The sequence below is a fragment of the Lissotriton vulgaris genome, chromosome 3_1, assembly GCF_964263255.1.
Source record: "Lissotriton vulgaris chromosome 3_1, aLisVul1.2, whole genome shotgun sequence".
Classification (NCBI taxonomy): Eukaryota; Metazoa; Chordata; class Amphibia; order Caudata; family Salamandridae; genus Lissotriton; species Lissotriton vulgaris.
Genome location: NC_141689.1, coordinates 846,506,000 through 846,526,067, shown reverse-complemented (window position 1 = coordinate 846,526,067; position 20,068 = coordinate 846,506,000).

Genomic DNA, 20,068 nt, shown 5'->3' with positions numbered 1-20,068 from the left:
GAAGGAGATACAACCCCTTTTTATACAGTGCAAAACCTTTGAAGTCCTTTGAAGCAGGCAGTGTGAGAACCAGCTGGACTGGTTTAGAGGGAAGTCCCCTTCAGTATCAGGGACAGAGGTGTCAGTCGCCCAGCGGGAGGTGGAGCCAGCTTTGTAGTTACACAGGAACAGCCCTTCACTATCAGGTGCCATCTCCTCCCACTTCCCTGGCAGCAGATGCTGCCTTTCATCCATGGGCTGATTTCAGACAACCTCCTGGGCTCTCCAGCCCCTGTCATCCTCAAACCAGACAGTCAATCCACAAGCAGGCCCATGCACTCTGGACCAGGCTCACCAGCCAATCACACGCTAGCACCAACTTGCACAAATATGCCAACTTCCAAAAGTAGGACTTCTAGACTAGACACAGCCATGTCGCATACATCATTTTGCGGCATTCATTCTCACGAGTTCTCTCATACCAAACTCGCCCCTGCACTCCCCACGCATCAGGAACTACCATGGGCATACATATTCCCCATTCATTCCTATGGGAGGGCAGGTCACTCACCATTCATCCACAGAGAGCTCAAGCACTTTACACTGTACCACAGTGAAAAAGTGCGCAGAGGCCTAAAATCACAAATACCAGGTTCCATAAATAGGCTAGGAAAACGCAAAAAGTCTAGGGGTGAACCTGCCTAATAGGCCGGGTCCAACATTCCCAATAAGTCACATAAGCAATTTCTGGACACTATATCCCAAGCTAGTCTTTCAGACTCATGGCGACTCACGCATCCAGACACCCTTGACTATTATTTTTTCTCACACCCTCATGCGTCCCTTTCTAGGCTGGATTACCTCTTTCTTTCTCACCTTTTCACTCAGAACCTTGTATCTTCTTCTATTGAGCCTATTGTAATTTCAGATCATGCCCCTATTATTACGGACATTGACCTGCTCCCCCCTCGTCCCAAATCCTCCCGTTGGCGTTTCAACTCCTCGCTTCTTACTGACCCTGACTTTTCCTCCTCCTTCCGTACTTTTACCAAAGATTTCTTCCTTACCAATTCGACCCCTGATATTCCTCCCCATACTCTTTGGGACTCTTTCAAAGCATCGGCAACAGGATTCATTATTGATTTTGTTTCCCGGAAGAAGAAAACATTTCTTCAGAAACGGAAAGATTCTCTCGCTCATATCAAAAAGTTGGAGCATCAGTTCTATACCTCCTCTCCTAAATGTATGTCACCAGATCTTTTGTGTGCCAAAATTTCCTACGGATAATGCTTCCTCTATACTTTTTCGGAGTAGCGCTTGATATTACGGTGGTCGTAATAAATCTGGCAAACTTTTGGCTAACTATCTTAAGTCCTGCAAGGAACGTACTTGTATTGAATCTATTTTTTCACCTGATAATTTTCTTCTTCATGCAACCGATAAGATTCTTGAACAATTCCAGCTTTTCTACAAGCACCTCTATACCCCAGAATCTCCTCCTTCTTCCTCTATGCTTCGTTCTTACTTTGAGAAACTTCCTAAGCCTTCTGTCCCTATTCTTAATTTTGCTTCCCTGGACCTTGATCTTACTCTTCAGGAACTTTCTGCGGCACTCTCCTCTCTTACTAAAGGTAAAACTCCCGGTCCTGATGGGTTCCCAGTGGAATTCTACTTACACTTTTCTGATCTCCTTCTCCCCAGACTATTAACACTTTTCCAGTCCTTTGCTTCTTCGGGTTCTGCTGCGGGTACTTTTCAAGACGCTACCATCTGTTTGATTCCAAAGGAAGGAAGAGACCCAAATTTTTGCAAAAATTATCGCCCTATCTCATTAGTTAATGTCGACTATAAACTCTTTGCCAAACTACTTGCTTTACGACTGGACTTTTTTATGCTGCATCTCGTGGGCAAAGAACAATGTGGGTTTATCAAAGGTAGGCTGACTTCGGATAATTCTTGTCTTTTTCTCAACGTCTTGAATAAAGCCCCCTCTCTGTCATTCCCTTTAGCCGCCATTTCAGTTGACGCTGAAAAAGCTTTTGACCAGGTAGATTGGTCTTTCTTATTTGCTTCTCTTACTTGGCATGGTTTTGGCCCTAAATGTATATCTCTTGTATCTTTATTATATTCTTCTCCCAAAGCTTCTGTTCTGGTTAAGGGTCATCTCTCTTCCTCTTTCAACCTTCAAAGAGGTGTTCGGCAAGGTTGCCCTCTCTCTCCGCTTCTTTTTGTTTTGGCTCTTGAACCCTTTTTATCCTCCATTCGCCAGAATACTTCCATCTCGGGCTTCCCTTATGGAGCAAACCAGTTAAAACTCTCTGCATACGCTGACGATATCCTTTTGTTCATTTCGGACCTGGAATCCTCCCTCCCCCCTTTATTAGCTAAATTTGATAAGTTCTCCCTCGTGTCTGGTTACAAGATTAACTCTGACAAGAAAAAAATTCTTCCCTTAACAAAGTTCTGTCTCCCTCATCTTTTGTCTTCTACTGGTTTCGCCTGGAATAGCACCAAGATTAAATATCTTGGGATTAGGTTCTCTAATTCTATCACTTCTTCTGTCAAACTGAATATGTCCACTGCCCTTTCGCGTATTGACCAATTATTCTCCTCTTGGAATCTGCTCTTTCTTTCGTGGTGGGGTATACTGGACTGTATTAAAATGATGATTGCTCCTATTCTTATCTACATGCTTTCTATTCTTCCCGTCCATATTCCCGCTCTATATTTTAGGCGTCTTGACTCTTCTATCTCGAAATTTCTTTGGAAAGGCAAAAAGTCTAGGATCTCTCTCCTTTCACTTCGTAGACCCAAATCCAATGGTGGTGTTAATTTCCCTGACTTTCGTATATATCATAAATCCTTTTCCCTTCTTCAGGCTTCCCGTTGGCTTTCACGTGATGCTTCCCCTTTCTCTCCTCTATGGCTTTCCATTGAACATACCTTTCTAGCACCTTTCTCTTTTGACAAGTTAATCCGTTTTTCATCAAAGTCTCCTTATGATTCTTTTCCGTTATTTAAACACACTTCTTCCCTTTTGCGTCCTTTATTCTCCCTTTCAGCTATTTCACGTGAGTCCTTTTTCCAACAGCCTATATGTTATAATTCATTCATTCTTATCAATATTAGGCCTGTCTGCTGGAATTCTTGGAGACAGAAGGGTATTATATGGATTTATCAATTCTTTGATGGGACCACCCCTTGTCCGTTCCCTCTTTTTCAGCTTCAGTATTCTTGTCCTCGTTCCTTTTGCATAAATATGCTCTTCTTTTGGGAGTGGTTCTGGAGCATTATTACTCTCTGTCTCCTACACTATCCCCTGGGCCCCCTTCCTCTCATCTGGCGTTACTTTCTGCTCTTCCCAAGGCATCTCTTATATACAATTTTTTTTCTTCCCCTAACTTGGACCGTCCTAAGTCCAAACTTGAACTCTCTTGGGAAGCCGATCTAGGTTGTGTTTGACCCACTTCCCTTTGGGATAGACTCTGGCTCAAATCCTTGAAGGTTTCTCGCTCTGCTTCTCTTACTCAGTCGCTCTTTTTTCTATATTACAGACTTTACCTTTCTCCTCTTTCCCTTTCTCGCTTTTCCTCTTCTTCTGATTCTGCCTGTTGGACTTGTCACTCACTTGATGCTGACCTCTTGCACATGTTCTTCTTTTGCCCTATGGTTTCTGCTCTTTGGAAACAGGTTTGGCACTGCATTTCTCAGATATTCTCCCTTTCCATTTCATACTCGCCTTCTATCCTTTTCCTAGGAAGCCTCTCAGATGCATTCACCTTACCGTCACACTCATGTGGTCTCTTTGACCTTATGCTTGCACTTGTCTTTCAACATATTTCTTCCTATTGGAAATCTCTTGCAAAGGTTTCCATGCAACATTGGTGGAACGCCATTTGTCACTTTCATAGGCTTGATGTTTGTTTTGCCTCCTCCTGTAAACCCCCTCGTAATATTGAGCTTTTTTGGCTTCCTCTTACTGTTTATTTAGATCGTTTAGCCATAAAGAAGATACCATTACTTACTAATTCTGAGAATTGTAAACCCCCTTAGAAGATTTTATCCTCTGTTGTATTTATATTTATATTTATATTTATATTTATATCTTATTGTACTTATTTGTGATGATGTTTATTGCTTCTCTTTATTTCTCCCTGTGTTTCTTGATATATTACACAGTTTTTACAGATTACCTTTATTGCCCTTGCCTCTTTGATTGCATTGCCTCTTTAACTGTTCCTTCCCTTCCACTCTGCTCTCCCCCCTTTCTTTTCTCTCTCTCTTTGTGTTACACTCCGATTTGACATTAGGATTGTTTTGCTTTTATTCTCCCATATATCTTGTACCTCCCTTCCTTTTGTCATTTGTTGCCTCAATTATTGTTCTAATAAAAGCTTTTCAATTACAAAAAAAGATATATCTAAACGTATGGTGGTCAGTTCAAAAATGGACAGATGATGCCTGAAGAGAGCATGACAACATCAATGAATAAAGCAAGGCTACACAAATAATTTTTCTTTTGGTGCTGTCAGATGATTAATGCTAAGGACAAGCATCTGACTGAACCATACTGTAAGAAGTCGAGACTTGCCAGAGTTGGCAACGGAGGACCTATGGCAAGTATCTTTAAGCTTGCTTTATATCACAGGGAAGCCTGCTGCATTAAAAAGGAACCATCTCTTCACTCTCCACAGGATATATTGGACAACCCAGACACATGCCAAGTTCACTCGAGTGGTACAGAGATGTAATCAGCAAGGGGCTGATGATAGACATATGTTGACCAACTGTCCAGAGCTCCATGCATGCTGGGAAGCTGTAAGTAAAGACTTGTTGTGAAGGATAATATTAAGACAAGCCTACTTTATACTTAATGGAGACTGATCCATCTCCCAATATTCTGTTAATGAAACATCAGCAAAGACTGCTGTTCTACTTACTTTTGCTAGTTAGTCGATCCTCCGTCCGGCAAATATGGATTAAATTGGCTGTTTTTGTAAGCTAATTCAAAATAGCATGTGATCGAAAATTCTGCGGCTAGAGCCATCTTCGGCCTACCCCGGCAAGCCAGATCATCTGAGTTGCTTTCCTCCCTGCACTGGCTTCCGATTAAGAAGCGAATCACATTCAAAGCTCTTACACTGGCCCATAAGGCACTCCATTTGGTAGGGGCCTCCTACATTCAGAAACGGCTTTCTTTCTACAAGCCCACCAGATCTCTCCGGTCGGAAAATCTTGGCCTGGCAATGGTGCCTCCCATTAAGAAGGTCAGAATTGGTGGACGTTCCTTTAAACATCTCGCCCCCAAACTATGGAACTCCCTTCCCGTTGATCTCCGCCGCATTCCCAACCTGTTTGCCTTTAGAAAGGCCCTGAAAACTTGGCTTTTTAATCAGTAATTCTGTTATGTTTTTGTTGTCCTTCTCCTTTTTTCAGTAATGGGTCAGAAAGCGCCGGGACACTCCTTGAAGTAGCCGTGCGCTATATAAGTCACCCATTAACATTAACATTAACATCCTATGAGACTGGCTATGATGTGGCATGACTTCGGGATGTGGTATTTGGTCCAATGATTACACCCAAATGTTGCAGTGCCTGAGGCCAGACTTCACACCTGTGAGCACTAATTGCAAGCAACTAAAGAGTCTCTACAGTCGTGGAAAAGTTTGGAGGGTAAGATAGATAAAGTGATGTTGGTGAAATGAGGACAAAACAATGCCAGCCCATTCTACTAGGGAATAAATAACTCTTGGGCAGAGTGGGCTGGGCTCTCTATAGGAGCTTTGTGCAAAGCATCTACGTGGACTACTCCTCCACATTTATGACTCCTTCTAGACTGAATATGGCACAAGGGTCTGCATTGTCTTTTGGGTCTTCAATTATTAAGAGCTTTATCTCAGTGTAAGGGAGAAGTTAAAGGCGGAATTGTTCATTTTCTTGTGCATACACAACAAAAGTAAGGAATGGGTCGATTGTGGTGACGAAGAGGCAAGCACAGATTACTTACCCGCAATCTTTATTATTCCAATTCTACCTTAATCGTCCCGGGACCTGCGACCCTCCCTTCCTCACTACTTCTATATTAGCCTTTTATGTAGGGTTTGCTACCAACAAAAGTGCGGTAGAGTGAGAGAGGTTTTATGGTAGAAACTCCCTTTGAGCTATTGAAATTGAAAAAAAGGCTTTGGAATGGGTGACTAAGGATCCACTACTCATGCATGTAAGTAAAGGGACAGTTAAACAAGAATTGGAGTAATGAAGAAAGAAATGTGTGCATTAATTAGCTGTACAATTATTTGCACATTTTAAGGTTGACGTTTGAAACAGCGTAAAGGTGAGTCCATCAAGGCTCTGAATATATTAAACGTTTGCTTTGAAATAGACAAGAATATTGCAGTCCTTGCCTATCAAGGCAGATCCCCAGCACTAAGTCAAATAATTGCAATATAAGGATTCCATGACGTCTGATTTAGTGTACAATGAACAATAGCATATAGGAAAAAAAATTAATTAAATGGTCTTCTGTTAAAATAAGAAGCTTTCTGGTTTGACTCAGGCTAGATAAGATTTTTGAAACCATACTATGGAATAATAAGAAATAGCAAGAGAAACACTGAATCTGAAATGTAATATGTTTAGCTCTATTAACAATGTGTTATAGAAATACAATATGCTATATTGAATTCATGCAAATGATATTGCAACATGTGAAATAAGGCCACTTTAGAATAAAACAAATTCTTGCACTTCCTAGGAAAGAATTTACCTTGCGTCACAATATTCTGTGCTCATGCAAATATTAAGTCTATGAAAGTCTTTTTTCTCATCATGCATGAGAGTTTATCTCATCGTTCAGATGCTTCACCTCTTATAATATTACATACACCTTGGTTCCTTGGATAATAAAGACTCAACAGCAACGTCGACTTTTACTTTAACCACTTCGCCGCGACGACGGTGCGGTGGAATTTGATGAATTTAAATGGTTTTGTACGAGTGAAATGTCCAGCTAACTATAGTACCCCTGAAACCTATGTTTTTTTCAGTGAATTTCCAAGATTTTTTAAATGCTAATTCCTAAATATAACATGTCTGAAAGTTATGTTTTTTTTCAGTGAATTTCGAAGGTTTTTTTTAATGATAATTTTTAAATGTAATAATAGTTGTATGTAATTTTTCATACTGATTTTCTAGTTTTTTAACTGTTTATTTTTACATATTTTATTTTTTAAATTACATTATATATTTTTAATATAATTGGAAAAAAAGTTTTTTAAAATATTGAAACTGACATATTGTTTTTTTTAGGAATGTATAAGATGTATAAGTGCAGAACTATAAGTGTGTTAGTTAGTTAGAGGACTACATGCATTGTGGATAGGGGTTTGAAGCAGTCCATGTGCTAAGGCCTGGCTCACTACATTAGTACTTGGGTTCTGACTGAATTATTAGAGTACTGCAAGGAGAGAGCCTGGGTGCATTTAAAAGTGTTTGGGTTTTAGTGCAGTGAATGGTTTAGTACATGATGCTGAATGGATCAGTAGAGAAGTGCAAGGGGAGTGACAGGGTGTTTCTTGGAAGTGTATGCATACTGACTAGGGATTTGAAGGTGTGAAAGACAAGTGTGTAGGTGGTTAGAGGACTGCATGCATAGTGGATAGGGGTTTGAAGCAGTCCATGTGCTAAGGCCTGGCTCACTGCATGAGTACTTGGATACTGACTGAATAATTAGAGTACTGCAAGGAGAGTGCCTGGGTGAATTTATAAGTGTTTGGGTTTAGGCGCAGTTAATAGATTAGTACATGGTGCTGAATGGGTCACTAGAGGAGTGCACGAGGAGTGACAGGGTGTTTCCTGGAATTGTATGGATACTGACTGGGTAATTGAAGGTGTGAAAGACAAGTGTGTAAGTGGTTAGAGGACTGCATGCATAGTGGATAGGTGTTTGAAGCAGTCCATGTGCTAAGGGCTGGCTGACTGAATGATTAAAGTACTGCAAGGAGAGTCCCTGGGTGAATTTATAAGTGTTTGGGTTTTGGCGCAGTGATTGGATTAGTACATGGTGCTGAATGGGTCACTGAACGAGTGCAAGGGGAGTGACAGGGTGTTTGCTGGAGTGTACGGATACTGACTAGGGAATAAAAGGTTTGACAGACAAGTGTGTAGGTGGTTAGAGGGCTGCATGCATAATGGATAGGGGTTTGAAGCAGTCCATGTGCTAAGGTCTGGCTCAGTGCATGAGTACATGGATACTGACTGAATGATTAGAGTACTGCAAGGAGAGTGCCTGGGTGAATTTATAAGTGTTTGGGTTTTGGCACAGTGAATGGATTAGCACATGGTGCTGAATGGGTTACTAGAGGAGTGCAAGAGGAGTGCCAGGGTGTTTCCTGGAAGTGTATGGATACTGACCGGGGAATTGAAGGTGTCAAAGACAAGTGTGCAGGTGGTTAGACGACTGCATGCATAGTGGATAGGCGTTTGAAGTAGTCCATGTGCTAAGGCCTGGCTCAGTTCATGAGTACTTGGGCAGTGACTGAATGATTAGAGTACTGCAAGGAGAGTGCCTGGGTGAATATATAAGTGTTTGGGTTTTGGAGCATGGATTGGATTAGTACATGGTGCTGAATGGGTCACTGAACGAGTGCAAGGGGAGTGACAGGGTGTTTGCTGGAGTGTATGGATACTGACTAAGGAATTGAAGGTTTGCAAGACAAGTGTGTAGGTGGTTAGAGGACTGTATGCATAATGGATAGGGGTTTGAAGCAGTCCATGTGCTAAGGTCTGGCTCAGTGCATGAGTACATGGATACTGACTGAATGATTAGAGTACTTCAAGGAGAGTGCCTGGGTGAATTTATAAGTGTTTGGGTTTTGGCGCAGTGAATGGATTAGCACATGGTGCTGAATGGGTTACTAGAGGAGTGCAAGAGGAGTGCCAGGGTGTTTTCTGGAAGTGTATGGATACTGACCGGGGAATTGAAGGTGTGAAAGACAACTGTGTAGGTGGTTAGAGGACTGCATGCATAGTGGATAGGCATTTGAAGTACTCCAAGTGCTAAGGCCTGGCTCAGTGCATGAGTACTTGGGCAGTGACTGAATAATTAGAGTACTGCAAGGAGAGTGCCTGGGTGAATTTATAAGTGTTTGGGTTTTGGTGCAGTTTTTACAACTTTTTCAGATGGGTACTGGTGGTAACTGACTCTTACTAACCAGTCCTTGAGCCAATGCTATGCTAAAAAACACTTAGAATATAGGTAAAACACCTACATACACTAGGGAACACTATGCGTTAGGCACCCCTGTGATTAGAATGACCGCCTCTGTAAGCCCCTAGTACATAATAGGGCAGGGTGATTAAAAGTACCTCTTAAAACGCACCACAGGGCGCGTTTGCACACTGGTGAAGGGAGGGGCGGCCTGAGCTGACGTGTGCAAACACGCCCTGTGGACTTTTTCATTTTGGGGATAAAGTCCCCTTGAATCCTGAGTGTCTCTTGGGTCCAACTAGCCCACCAGGTTTCTCCAGTTAGCGCCACAGAGCTGCGTTGCAGATAGGTGTAAAAAGTGGCACGGCCTGGACCACCTCTCTGCAATGCAGCACAGTGGCCCTTACTGGAAGTAGCTGGTGGACTGGTTGGCCCCCAGGGTCCCTCAGGATTGAAGGGGAATTATTTCCCCATCTTAAAACCCACCACAGGGCGTGTTTGCACACGTCACCTCAGGCCCCATCCCCTCCTTTCACCACTGTGTAAATGCGCCCTGTGTCCATTTTATTTGGGAGATTAAGTCCCCATGAATCCTTGGTGTCCCTACGGTCCAAGTAGCCCACTAGGTACCTCCAGTAAGCACCACAGAGCTGCGTTGCAGAGATGTGTAAAAAGGGGCACGGCCTGGGCCGCCTCTCTGAAACACAGTGCAGTGGCGCTTACTGGAAACACCTGGTGGGCTAGTTGGCCCCCTGGGGCTCTCAGGTTTGAAGGGAAATTATTTCCCCAACTTAAAATGTGCCACAGGGCGTGTTTTCACACGTCACCGCAGGTGCCATCCCCTCCCTTCACCACTGTGTAAATGCGCCCTGTGGCCGTTTTATGTTGGGAGATTAAGTCCCCTTGAATCCTGAGGGTCCCTAGGGTCAAACTAGCCCACTAGGTACCTCCAGTAAGTGCTGTTGCAAAGAGGTGTAAAAAGGGGCACGGCCTGCACCACCTCCCTGCAACGCAGCGCAGTCTCACTTACTGGAAGCACCTGGTGGGCTTGTTGGCTCCCAAGGGCCTCAGGATTGAAGGGGAATTAATTACCCAACTTAAAATACGCCACAGGGCGTGTTTTCACACGTCACCTCAGGCCCCGTCCCCTCCCTTCACCACGGTTTAAACACGCCCTGTGTCCGTTCTAAGTTGGGAAATTAAGTCCCCTTGAATCCTAAGGGTCCCTAGGGTCAAACTAGCCCACTAGGTACCTCCAGTAAGCGCCAAAGAGCTGCATTGCAGAGGTGTAAAAAGGGGCGTGGTCTCTGAACACCTGTCTGCAACGCAGCTCCCTGGCGCATACTGGAGATATGTGGTGGGCTAGTTGGCCCTCTGGGACCCTCCGTATTGAAGGGGAATTAATTTCCCAACTTACAACTCAGAAGGGGGCATGTTTGCACAATGTTGAAGGAAGGGGGCATGGCCTGAGGTGACATGTGTGCCTACACGCCCTGTGGCACATTTCAATTTGGGGAATTAATTCCTCTACAAGTCTGAGGGTCCCTGGAGGGCAACTAGCCCACCAGGCACCTCCAGTATGCGCCAGGGAGCTGCGTTGCAGAGAGGTGTTCAGAGCCCCCCCACATAATTTTATGAAGCGGCTGGGGGACCCCTATGGCCCCCCATTACAATATGCACATTGCCCCCGGGACTTGGCCACCCGGGGGCTAATTAACAACAAAGCGCGGGAGCCTGCGATTTTTAAAAACAAACAGACATTTTCTGGCCTTGGCGGTCCTTGTGGTACCCCCTGAGCAGGCCTAGGGGGTCAGGGTGTTTCTACCCTGCCCCCTTTGCGTGTTTTGCGTGGTTTCTTTCACTGCTTTCTTGTGCCTTGGTTCTACCTGGTTTGAAGTGTTACTTTTGAATTTCTCAGAAACTACTGAATGGATTTACACCATTTAACAAAAAGGCACGACTCTGAATCAAGGGCTACCATTTTGCCAAATTTGGTGTAATTCCGTTCAGCAGTTCGGGCTGTAGCTACGACGAAATGTTCCTATGGCAATACAATAAAAAAAAAAGGTTAATAAGGTCGGCAAGAATAAAATCTCCCTTCCAACAAGGAACAGTAATTAAACAAAATTAGAACATATTCATAAATAAACTTTAATCAGCATTCATTTATATATACAGTTGATTAATTTTCATTGATGTATTATCAAACAGGAAAAGTTAAGGAAAAGATACACATCCCCACGACACAATCATTCAAGCATTTAAAACAGCACATATTCCTCATTCACTCAAAACTCATTCGTCCTGAACCTAAAGGATCCAATCATTCAAGCTAAATTTAAAAAAAAATTCTAAAGGAAATGCAGAACCACATTGCTAAATAGTAAGCCTAAGAGGCGAATAGCCTTTCTACATATATATCACTTTAAATGAAAATTTACACAAAATTAATTCTCAAGAAACATAACTGAAGTCATACAATAAAGTTAATACAATCAAAATGTTTTAACAAAAACTAAGGGAGAAAAATAGGCAAAAAAGCAATTTATTATAAAGAATAACAATATTTGGTTGATCTGCAGGTTTCTTTCTGTAGTGGTGCTGACATACGTTTCGGTGTATGACCTATTACAGGTCTCACCTCCCTCAGGGCACGTGTCTCCGTGGAGACAGGAGTGGGGGGTATATGGGAAAATGATAATCATCATAATACAACATAAGGATTAAAGATACTAAGAGTTTCCATTATTTAGTTAGGATACACAAAATCAGAGTGCAAAATTAATAAATAAGTCACTGCAAAAAAGGACGGAAAGGGAGGGCAGTCTAAGATACAGCTTGAATTAATGATAATAAAGAATGGGACCAAAGTACTAAACAAGATAAAGAAAAATATGGTACAAAAATAACAGCTAATAGTTCCGAGAGCCAATAGAATAGTGCAAACACATATACATAGAGACAGAGCAGTGCTCAAAGACCCGTGCTGCAAGAGCAGAAGAATAAAACGTATGTGCAGAGATAGCCAATGCAAGCAGCTCAGAAGGAAATAAAATATAATGATCAGTCAGGCATAAGGACTAAAAGGTTGGATAGATTTAGAAAAAAGATAAATGAGAAAACAGGACCAACATCATTACCTTTAGGGCAAATACAGGTCACACTACAGTAAAGGGTACCGGGCACACAAATCTAGCAGCACAATATGTCTGAAAAAAGAATACAAATATGGTATATTGCGGGGAAAAAATTACAGTGAAAGATAAGCAGTATGCGAGATTCCCAACTGGCGGTACATATGTAAACGTACCGAAAATATTCTTTCAAAGAGACTGCAAAAGGAGGATACAAGATGACAATAGGGTCCACGGCAGTCAGGCAAAAGGTATGTGGATTTCAAGGGAGGCAAGGCAGCAGGGGTGTCCCGGAGAAATATAGATCGCTGTGGCCTCTAAGATAGTGTTACACAATGCGGCTGATCGCTAGGATTAAAGGGTAAACAGAAAAATGTGTATGAAGGTGAGTAGAAATGGGAGGGACATAAGAGGTAAAGTATTTTAAATTGTAAGCATGAGAACAGCATATATATAATTACCAATAGCCGGATAGGATTCAGACAATTATAGGGCGATGGGCGAAGACAGAAATGGAGATGAGCACAAAAAGAACTAGGGGCCCGATTACGATTGCGTTGAATCCATATCCTCCGGGCCGTCGGAAGCCACCGCCGGCTTGGAGGATGCAGATTCACCGCTGCATTGAGAAAAATGACCCCCCCGCCAGATTAGGATGGTGGGGGGGCGCATTTGAGGACGGGACCGCGGCGGAAAAGCTCCAATATGGTGCTGGTGTCTATCAGACACCGCCAGCCATATTATGATTTGCCCCCCTGCATTTGCATGCACGAAGCGGCAGGCACCGCGCGGTTCCTGCCCCTTTGTGCATGGAAATGCACTCCTTGCATTTTTAACATTGCGGCGGGTGCTCCTTCAAGCAGGACCTGCCGCAATATTAAACATACAGAATGTGACCGCCAGGGTGGCGGTCACATCCTAATTTGCACGGAGGGACCGCCGCTGCCCCTGCGGACGGTCCCTCCACCTCTGGGGTGGCGGATGGACGCAGGTCCGTCTGCCATCCTAATAGGGCCCTTAGTAACGGAGGGCCGGAGACTCGTATAGAATACTCCGGTCCCGGGTGCTCGAAGGCATCCAATCTAGAAATATAGGCAGACAACAGTTTTATGAATACATAAATAAAAAACAGAGGTCACAAACGAATAACACAGGAAACCAGAAAGGTGCGGATCCCTTCCAATCAGGGGATACCTACCCACTGATGCAGCTTTCAGTGTGAGCTGGCGTCCACAATAGCCAAACGGGATACAGCAACGGATTGGGTCAATATAACAGACAACCAATTTGAGGCAACCAATCAGGAGAAAGGAGGCCATACGCGAACGTAAAGACGCGCAATGGTCAAACGTACAGGGCAGTAAGGGATCCTCTAAAAACAGCAGAAAGAGGATAAAAACGATGAACAATGAAGAGAGACATTCAGAAGGGAATGCCGGCATAAAGATCATACGGAAAGCCACTGGAAATACCTGTTGGTATTAAAAAAGACTGAGAATAAGTCAAGCAAAATAAGAACCTATAAAACAAGGGCAGGAAATCCTATTCATACGAGGAACTCAAGATCAAGGTTCATTGACGAGGAGATGACCAAGAGGGTTAAGGTCACATGGAAGGCAAGTCAAAATGGGGTCTCAAAATAGGGTGTCATAAAGAAAGCAGAGCACTCGCATGCAAGGGATTCTAATCATATAGAGAGAACCAAAATCAAGGATAGCCCGATGGAGCCCCATCACAGGCAAATACAAGCATAGAAAGAAAGGGGGTCAGAGAATGGCATTCTCCCTTGGGAGATACGCATTTAGGTCCTCAATCTTTTTCTGTATAGGGCTTGTATGTCGGTCCCCTTGTGGGTATGGACCTTCTCAAGAAACAGTCCATTGGAGGTCAGATTCAATGTGTTTTTTATCTAACCAATGAGAAACCAGAGGGGCTGTTCACTTGCCGGTTCTAATATTGGATTTATGTTCACACATTCAAAATCTGATCTCGCTGCCAGTTTCTCCAACGTATGCTAAACCACAGGGACAGAAAACGCCATAGATAACTTTGGCTGTTCGGCAATTAGTCATTTGTTTGTGCTTAACAGTGTAATTAATGATTGTAATCTGATCATGAACAATTGCGTTGGGACATGCCTGACATGTCCCACATCTGTGGTTTCCAGAGATAGGGTGGGGACCAGTAATGGACTTGTGGATGAGGCAATTTTCCGTGGAGTTCTTGGCTCTGACTAAAACATTTTTTAAATGTGTGTTCCTTTTAAAGGCAAACATTGGTCTGGCAATGTTTTGTGTCTGAGCCTCTAGATTAAGTAGAAGCCATTGAAAGTTTATTATTTGTCTGATCTTCTGATCAAATGTGGAATGTTTGAGGACGCAGACTAACTGATCAGTACACTGCCGAGGGTGAGATTGGAACATACTCTCACAATTGTAATATTTAGCTCTCTTAAATGATTGTTTGATGATTCTAGGTGGATAGCCTCTCATAGAGAGTTTTCTCTTCAGGGTCTCTGCATGTGTGGTAAAGTCTTTGACAGTGGTGCAGTTTCTGTGCAAGTGCAGAAATTGGCTAAAAGGAATTTCGTCTTTTTGATGTCTGGGGTGGAAGCTACTATAGTGTAGTAACGTGTTCCTTGCAGTTGGTTTGGTAAACAAGGACACTGAGAGTTTATGATCCTGATGTTCAATCCAGACATCCAAGAATTCCAATGGGAAATTGCATGGGGAAAACACATTTTGTGACCCCCCTTTTATCTCGGCCCCGCTTGACGAATTACTGTGAAACTTTCACGATAGGAGCGAACTGGAGCTGGCCAGGGGTTCGTCAATTGGCGCCAAAGTTATTGGGAATAGAATGTTGCGGATTTCCTATGGAAAATAGGTCCTAACTATAACTACCTACTGGCAACTGCCAGTAGGTAATATATATATATATATATATATTCACTGAAAAACACATGGGTTATAGACCATATATAGTTCGGAATTAGCATTTACAAAACCTTATTTTACTCACACAAAACCATTGAAATTTCATATATAGTTAGTTGCACTAACTATATATCGCGCACCCGCAATCCACTGCTGATCATGTCACATATTACATCATTCATGACATGATCAGTGACATCACTGATGACATCACTGATCACATCACTGATGACAGTTCGGCCTATTCGCACATCGGTCCGCTACTGACGCCGCCTCACAGGCCAACGGATTTTGTAGGCTTTTTATAGCCCACAACCGCATAACAGGTCATGTGACTTGTTTGTAAAACTTTTCATTGGTTCATTTTACTTTTGGTTTCCTAATGATGGAAGGCTTGGTCATATGACCTAAAAATTACACTTTTCATTGGATTGAAACATTTTTTTTTCCCAAATGATGAAAGCCCCACCTTTTTTTTTCTCACTCAGCAGTCCAAAAAGGTTCCGTTAGATGACAACAGAGGGGACAGGCAACAAGAACCATCAGTCAAAAGAGGGGAGGGCAAGTTCTTCCCTACCGGGTCACGTTGGGGCTCCACCGGAAGTCATCGAATTGATAGTCTACAGTGTTTCTGGATGTTTCAGACTGAAGCTGGCGTCAGCATGGGAGGACCACCATCTCGTAGTTCCGTCGTGGCCATTCTGCAAGCAATCATGGCAGCCGCTCCCCACCGGAAGCCTGCGAGAGTCGGGGGCCCGATGACTTTTGTAGAATCTTCATGGCAGAGGGGACGCTTTCGAGAATGGGGCCAATGTCCTAGCAGGCAAGCGTCCGAGTTCCAAGGTGTCCCAGGGCCATTTTAGTGGACCAGGCCCAAATCCGAAGAGCCGGCCGCCATTTTGAGAGTCCTGTGGCAGCCGCCTATCGCTGCACCGCAAGAGTGGGCGCAACTCAGCTGAATGGCGACTGAAACGCTAAAGGGCGCCCCACTGCAGCAGAGGAGCCTCCACCTGGGGAGGCGGGGGAGGCCCGTTCGCGCCGCCTCCCCCCTCCCCCCCCCCCCGGGGCGCCCCACGCCGTTTTTCGGCGCAGCATTGTAGGATGGCCAGACCAGTGCGGCAACTTACTGGACACCACCTCGGTGCCGTCCGGATCTCGGCGCGTTGTGCTGCCTTCGGCCTATTCGCACAACGGACCGCTACTGACGCCACCTCACAGGCCGACGGATTTTGCCGACTAAAAGACAGACCAAAGCAGCCCATTGTTGCTTTGAGATGGATGTTGCAGCAGGCTGCCATGTAAATAGTTGTTTAAAATGTTTTTTTTTAACGAGTTTACTTTGTTGGAGCGTTTTATATATTTATAAGTTATTAAAGTGTTATAATCCTACTACTTTGTTGGAGTGCTATATATTTTTAATGTGACACATAATTGTGAAGACTTTGATGTACAAAAAGGCATCCCTGGAATCTTCCGCTTCAGGCTCGGTCCCACACACCCTTACAGTGAGAATCCCCTCCCCAATCACAATACAGGATCGTTATCAGATAGTAGGAACGCGTGTGGTGTGACGGATCTCATGGGGTGGGGGCCTTGATCTACTGTAACTCCTTTGAAGAGGGGTGATTCTTTACAGTTGGGGCCATAAACTACATCCGCAGGGCTAGGTGATAGCCTGGGACCAGCCTGGACAATCAGACACAGAGGAAGAGGAGTGTCAGAGGGTGCGGTAGTGAATAGGGTGAAAGGGAGGTGTCGGGCGGGCACAGGGTGTGATTCTCAGGGAAGAGCAGCGCAGATGAAGGGAGGTTTATGGCCCATGCATGAGAGAGAGCGGGGGTGACCAGTGCGTGGGGGAGATGCTTGCGAGGGTGGGGAGCCATGCTGAGGATCGGCGGCGTGCAGAGAGTGGGTCTGGTCAAGGCATCTAAAATAGCTGCCGTGCACGACAAAAGTGTGGCATTGGAAAAAAGGCAAGATGGCGCAGACAATGTTTATCAATAAGGATTAATTTATAACAATTATTTTTAACAGTATATTTACTCGCAGTGACAAAATGGCGGTCAACACTTGCTGATTTCCTTCGAATCGAACGTTAACAGATGTCACGCAGCAAAAAAAAAAAAACGCTCACGCGCAGCCGCTGGAAGACATGTATCAACATATATGAGCATCCTCAGCCACCCTCAGAAAACATAGGGGGTCAGGATACATCTCCCATACCCCCTTATACCCATTTCTCACATTGTTTTTCCTCCATCTTGTAATTTAATTAAAACGAAACACAAAATGGCGAATTCCCGTTTCGCGACCCGGTTCGCGAACCGGGAAGCGCTTCTACCGCGAAAAATCAAATTTTTTTTATTTGCCCCACGGGACCCTTTAATAACCCCAACATCATTCCTAGGGGGTCAAGAGGGGTCTACCTTGCCCCCTTTCATTAAATTCCCCCTTCGTTTTTCTCCTCCTCTTGTCTCTCGATCCTACCGAGAGACAAGATGGCGGCCGTTCCGGACTGTTTAGAATGTTGACAGACACCGGAGAGCCAATCAGCTTCGCTTCGCAAAGTTCCGTAACGCGAAAAGTACGCGAACCGCAGCGCTACCCGGGACGCTGTCACAGATATATCTGTTTTTTAAAACGTTAATTTCTCAAAATCCACTGGAGCACATATATTGAGACCCAGCAAAGGCACATCGGGCTAACAGTCCCTACAATTTTGCCAAGTTTCGTGCAAATCCATTCAGCCGTTCGAGCTAAAAGTGAGGCCAAACGCCCTATGGAAAAATGAATGGGAAAAACGTGTTTTGGGGACCCCCCTTTTTTCTTGGCCCCCCCTTGACAAAACCCCCCCAAATTTTTAGGGGCTGCTCAGAAACAAAATGTGCCATTTTCCTGAAAGATTCAGCCGATTCCGTCCACAAACGCCAAAGTTATTAGACATAGAATTTTCAAAAGTCCCATAGAGAAAAAATCCTAACTATATATACCTATTGGCTTTCGCCAGTAGGTGATATATATATATATATATATATATATATATATATATATATATATATATATATATATATATATATATATATATATATATATATATATTTATCCACTGCAAAGTTAGGTAGGCGCATTCTCAGAATGTAGCAAAAGCAGTCACAATTATGCAGAAAGCTGTTTATTTTGCACAACACGTTTCGACTGGTCACATGTGCTTACATCACCATAACGGTGTCCTTAAAAATGCATGATAGAAATAAAGAAAGGGACACATAAGAGTCCAATGTGTCAGGCATATTGGAACGTGGTTGTTCACAGTCAATTTGATTAGTATATGCCATGCAGAAAAGAATATCATGCCTAATAGCAAATGAACAAAGCCAATAGTAAACAACAACAATAAAGACAGTTGGCCAAAAGTTAAATAAATTGCTCATACTTGGTGAAAGGACAGTGCAGGCCTTGAATGATGTAACAAACCACCACCTGTGTTGCTGAGCCTTTTGGAGTCTGAAAGCCCAGGATCAGCAGACTGGTCAGCTTAGTTGCGTAGCCTGCAGATGCAGGGAAGTCACTTCTTCACTTCAAGAGAGATTCCTTCAGGAGTCACGGATGCCCACAAGCCGAGGAAGGTTCCTGTATGGAGAAAAGGCATGGGCATTGCAGTAGACGAGCCGGGCAACGAGATCAGAAGCAGCAGGAGTCCTCCCGTTTGGAAGCCTTGATGCCCAGAGCAAAGTCCAGTGAAGTCCAGAGCGCCCAGACGGTCAAAGAAGAAGTGGTGTCTTGAAATAATCTTGTCCTACGACTAATCTAGGGACCCATCACCTGGTAAGCCCTTAAATACCCTAAGGAAAGGGTTGGGCCGATTCAGGGTTGCCTCCCAGGGTAGAGGTCGGACAGTGTGGAGGATACTCCCATGCCCTTTGTCTAGTTTCACGCCAGAGTGGGAGCCAACAGCTCCATGAGTTGGTTTGAACTGGACTACACAAGGAGGGCGCAAACTGCGCCCATCAAGCATACTGAGTGGCGCTGGCCCCAATACACTGTACCCTGTCCCGCCAACTAAACAATGGCAATTCCCCTCCACCCTCTCTCCCTTCCTGTGTCATGGTTCCCAATTGTCAGTATATGTGTTTTAAGGGGGTTTTGATTAAACCTGGGCATATTTCGCAAAGTAGCGCTACGCGTAGCTACGCGAAGTGGACTTAGCACTACACGAGCTAGGTGTAGCACTACACGAACTGCGTAGTAGCCTGTTCGCACTGTGCAAGATGACGTTTTCAATGATTGCACAGTGCGGACAAGCATCCGGCACTGTGCAATCATTGAAAACGGCATGTTGCACAGTGCGAGCTGTCGTTTTCTGCAGCTTGAGTAGATATTTACTCGAGCAGCAGCTTTCTGTACGCAGACTGGTAGTTTCTCATTGCAAGCGGTCGCGAGCATACGCGACCACTCGCAATGAGAAACCTGACCTCCCGTGTTGAGAATCTCGCTGGGAGATTTATTTTCCACGCTTGCGATCGGCAACCTAATGTTGCTGATAGCGAACGAGGAAAAAGTCTAGCCGGGATGTCATTTTTCTTGCTTGCGGTCCCCAACTTGATGTTGAGGACCACGAGCAAGCAAAAAATGACTGCTGCACTACGCTACGCTATGTTACGCTACACTACGCGTGTCTGCACTGTGCTACGTGCAATTCACGTAGTGCGAAGTAGTGGAAACTTCGCAAACTACGCAAGCGTAGCGTAGTGCTTTGCCCAGGGTTAGTTTTGATTATCTCAGGGATTTGTAATCTAGGTCCCCATCCATTT